A 4,472-nucleotide genomic window follows, 5' to 3' on the forward strand; every position below is an offset into this window, starting at 1 on the left:
GCCTAATGCTGGGTAGACCTGTTGCCCTCGGCCGGCAGTGTTACCGGCCGGCCTAATGCTGGGTAGACCTGTTGCCCTCGGCCGGCCTTTGTACCTGACGGCCGAATGCTGGGTAGACCTGTTGCCCTCGGCCTGCCGTTTTACCGGCCGGCCTAATGCTGAGTAGACCTGTTGCCCTCTGCCGGCCGTGTTACCGGCCGGCCTAATGCTGGGTAGACCTGTTGCCCTCGGCCGGCCTTTGTACCTGACGGCCGAATGCTGGGTAGACCTGTTGCCCTCTGCCGGCCGGCCTAATGCTGGGTAGACCTGTTGCCCTCGGCCGGCCTTTGGACGTGGCGGCCGAATGCTGGGTAGACCTGTTGCCCTCGGCCGGCCTTTGGACGTGGCGGCCTAATGCTGGGTAGACCTGTTGCCCTCGGCCGGCCTTTGGACGTGGCGGCCTAATGCTGGGTAGACCTGTTGCCCTCGGCCGGCAGTGTTACCGGCCGGCCTAATGCTGGGTAGACCTGTTGCCCTCTGCCGGCCGGCCTAATGCTGGGTAGACCTGTTGCCCTCGGCCGGCCTTTGGACGTGGCGGCCTAATGCTGGGTAGACCTGTTGCCCTCGGCCGGCCTTTGTACCTGACGGCCGAATGCTGGGTAGACCTGTTGCCCTCTGCCGGCCGGCCTAATGCTGGGTAGACCTGTTGCCCTCGGCCGGCCTTTGGACGTGGCGGCCGAATGCTGGGTAGACCTGTTGCCCTCGGCCGGCCTTTGGACGTGGCGGCCGAATGCTGGGTAGACCTGTTGCCCTCGGCCGGCCTTTGGACGTGGCGGCCTAATGCTGGGTAGACCTGTTGCCCTCGGCCGGCCTTTGGACGTGGCGGCCTAATGCTGGGTAGACCTGTTGCCCTCGGCCGGCCTTTGGACGTGGCGGCCTAATGCTGGTTAGACCTGTTGCCCTCGGCCGGCAGTGTTACCGGCCGGCCTAATGCTGGGTAGACCTGTTGCCCTCGGCCGGCCTTTGTACCTGACGGCCGAATGCTGGGTAGACCTGTTGCCCTCTGCCGGCCGGCCTAATGCTGGGTAGACCTGTTGCCCTCGGCCGGCCTTTATACGTGGCGGCCGAATGCTGGGTAGACCTGTTGCCCTCGGCCGGCCTTTGGACGTGGCGGCCTAATGCTGGGTAGACCTGTTGCCCTCGGCCGGCCTTTGGACGTGGCGGCCTAATGCTGGGTAGACCTGTTGCCCTCGGCCGGCAGTGTTACCGGCCGGCCTAATGCTGGGTAGACCTGTTGCCCTCGGCCGGCCTTTGTACCTGACGGCCGAATGCTGGGTAGACCTGTTGCCCTCGGCCTGCCGTTTTACCGGCCGGCCTAATGCTGAGTAGACCTGTTGCCCTCTGCCGGCCGTGTTACCGGCCGGCCTAATGCTGGGTAGACCTGTTGCCCTCGGCCGGCCTTTGTACCTGACGGCCGAATGCTGGGTAGACCTGTTGCCCTCTGCCGGCCGGCCTAATGCTGGGTAGACCTGTTGCCCTCGGCCGGCCTTTGGACGTGGCGGCCGAATGCTGGGTAGACCTGTTGCCCTCGGCCGGCCTTTGGACGTGGCGGCCTAATGCTGGGTAGACCTGTTGCCCTCGGCCGGCCTTTGGACGTGGCGGCCTAATGCTGGGTAGACCTGTTGCCCTCGGCCGGCAGTGTTACCGGCCGGCCTAATGCTGGGTAGACCTGTTGCCCTCGGCCGGCCTTTGTACCTGACGGCCGAATGCTGGGTAGACCTGTTGCCCTCTGCCGGCCGGCCTAATGCTGGGGAGACCTGTTGCCCTCGGCCGGCCTTTGGACGTGGCGGCCGAATGCTGGGTAGACCTGTTGCCCTCGGCCGGCCTTTGGACGTGGCAGCCTAATGCTGGGTAGACCTGTTGCCCTCGGCCGGCCTTTGGACGTGGCGGCCGAATGCTGGGTAGACCTGTTGCCCTCGGCCGGCCTTTGGACGTGGCGGCCTAATGCTGGGTAGACCTGTTGCCCTCGGCCGGCCTTTGGACGTGGCGGCCTAATGCTGGGTAGACCTGTTGCCCTCGGCCGGCAGTGTTACCGGCCGGCCTAATGCTGGGTAGACCTGTTGCCCTCGGCCCGCCGTGTTACCGGCCAGCCGAATGCTGGGTAGACCTGTTGCCCTCGGCCGGCCTTTGTACCTGACGGCCGAATGCTGGGTAGACCTGTTGCCCTCGGCCGGCCTTTGGACGTGGCGGCCGAATGCTGGGTAGACCTGTTGCCCTCGGCCGGCCTTTGTACCTGACGGCCGAATGCTGGGTAGACCTGTTGCCCTCTGCCGGCCGGCCTAATGCTGGGTAGACCTGTTGCCCTCGGCCGGCCTTTGGACGTGGCGGCCTAATGCTGGGTAGACCTGTTGCCCTCGGCCGGCCTTTGGACGTGGCGGCCGAATGCTGGGTAGACCTGTTGCCCTCGGCCGGCCTTTGGACGTGGCGGCCGAATGCTGGGTAGACCTGTTGCCCTCGGCCGGCCTTTGGACGTGGCGGCCGAATGCTGGGTAGACCTGTTGCCCTCGGCCGGCCTTTGGACGTGGCGGCCGAATGCTGGGTAGACCTGTTGCCCTCGGCCGGCCTTTGTACGTGGCGGCCGAATGCTGGGTAGACCTGTTGCCCTCGGCCGGCCTTTGGACGTGGCGGCCTAATGCTGGGTAGACCTGTTGCCCTCGGCCGGCCTTTGGACGTGGCGGCCGAATGCTGGGTAGACCTGTTGCCCTCGGCCGGCCTTTGGACGTGGCGGCCGAATGCTGGGTAGACCTGTTGCCCTCGGCCGGCAGTGTTACCGGCCGGCCTAATGCTGGGTAGACCTGTTGCCCTCGGCCCGCCGTGTTACCGGCCAGCCGAATGCTGGGTAGACCTGTTGCCCTCGGCCGGCCTTTGTACCTGACGGCCGAATGCTGGGTAGACCTGTTGCCCTCTGCCGGCCGTCTTTCCGGCTGGCCTAATGCTGGGTAGAACTGTTGCCCTCGGCCGGCCCTGGTACCGGCCGGCCTAATGCTGGGTAGACCTGTTGCCCTCGGCCGGTCTTTGTCTCTGGCCGCCCGCGGCGTGGTAGTCCTGTTACCGTCGGCCGGCCTTGCAGCCCGGCCGCCGCGCGATGGCGCCCCGTCTCTTCCATCGGACGCGCGGCCCCCTTGTCGTCTCTGCAGCGGCGAGCACGCCTTCGGCGGTCGGCCTGCACGTCCGGCATGACCGCGGGCACTGGCAGCCCAGCAGGCAGCCCTGCTCTCGCGTCTTCTTCCCCCCGGCGAAAGGCGGGGCGTGAAGGCGGGCGACTTTCGGTCCCAGCCGTGCCCAGGTGTCCCTGCCGGCTCCGTGCGCCAGCATCCACTGGCGAGCTCCGCCGGCCTCTTCCCCAGCCGCGGCCCCTGTCCGCTCCGCCGTCATGGTGCCGGCACCCCACTTCCCCAAGCGCTCCCCGACAGGAGCAGGCAGCGTTGTCGCGCCCCCTCCCCGTGCTCGAATGGACCGCGGCCCTGCTCCGGGCTTCATTTCTGCAGCGCGCTCGCTCGCTCGCTCGCGCGCTCCCTCCCTCCCCCCCCCCTCCCCCCTCCCCCCGGCCGCCCGCCCGCCGCGCTGCCGCCCTGCCGCAGGCTTGAGCGGCGCCGGGGCGGAGGAGGAAGGAACGCCACCAAAGCAAAAGGCTCCGAGAAAGCTGAACAGAGAGCTTCTTTGACCAGGGACAGACGGCGCCAATCATCCCGCCGCCATCCCTGCTTGTGCACCAGGCTCTCCGCCTGCCGACCTCGGCATCAGCCTCCCGCCGCCGCCGTGTAAACTGCCCGGTGGGACCGTGGGCGGGGGCAGGAAGAGGCTGAAAGTGCTGCCAGGGAGGCTGATGGCGGAGGGCGGGGTCGCCCCCAACCGACAATGGGCAGGGCCCGAGGCAGTCTGAAAGCGCTGCCAGGGAGGCTGAGGGCGGGGGGCGGGGCGCCCCCAACCGACAATGGGCAGGGCCCGAGGCAGTCTGAAAGCGCTGCCAGGGAGGCTGAGGGCGGGGGGCGGGGCGCCCCCAGCCGACAATGGGCAGGGGCCCGAGAGAGTCTGAAAGCGCTGCCAGGGAGGCTGACGGCGGGGGGCAGGGCGCCCCCAGCCGACAATGGGCAGGGGCGGGGAAAGTCTGAAAGCGCTGCATGGGAGGTTGATGGCGGAGGGCGGGCTCGCCCCCAGCGTTAATGGGTGGCTGCGGAAGACGGGGCAGGGACAGGGAGAGGGCAGGCGGCTTCGTGCCGGCCCCGGGCGCCTCGACAGCGAGCCCTCACGGCCCCCCAAACCCGCGCCGAGGCCCCAAGAGCTCTGCAGACCTTCCGCGGAAGAACCGGCCCGAAAGCGGCCACCCGCTTGCCGACGGCGGCGCCGGTCGCCTCGATGCAGCCGCCTCCGTGGGGCGGGAAGGGGCAGGGCGAGTTGTGCCAGGGCGCGGCGGCTTTGGGCCGAGTTTCGCT

The sequence above is a fragment of the Sturnus vulgaris genome, unplaced genomic scaffold, assembly GCF_052056855.1.
Source record: "Sturnus vulgaris isolate bStuVul1 unplaced genomic scaffold, bStuVul1.hap1 Scaffold_597, whole genome shotgun sequence".
Classification (NCBI taxonomy): Eukaryota; Metazoa; Chordata; class Aves; order Passeriformes; family Sturnidae; genus Sturnus; species Sturnus vulgaris.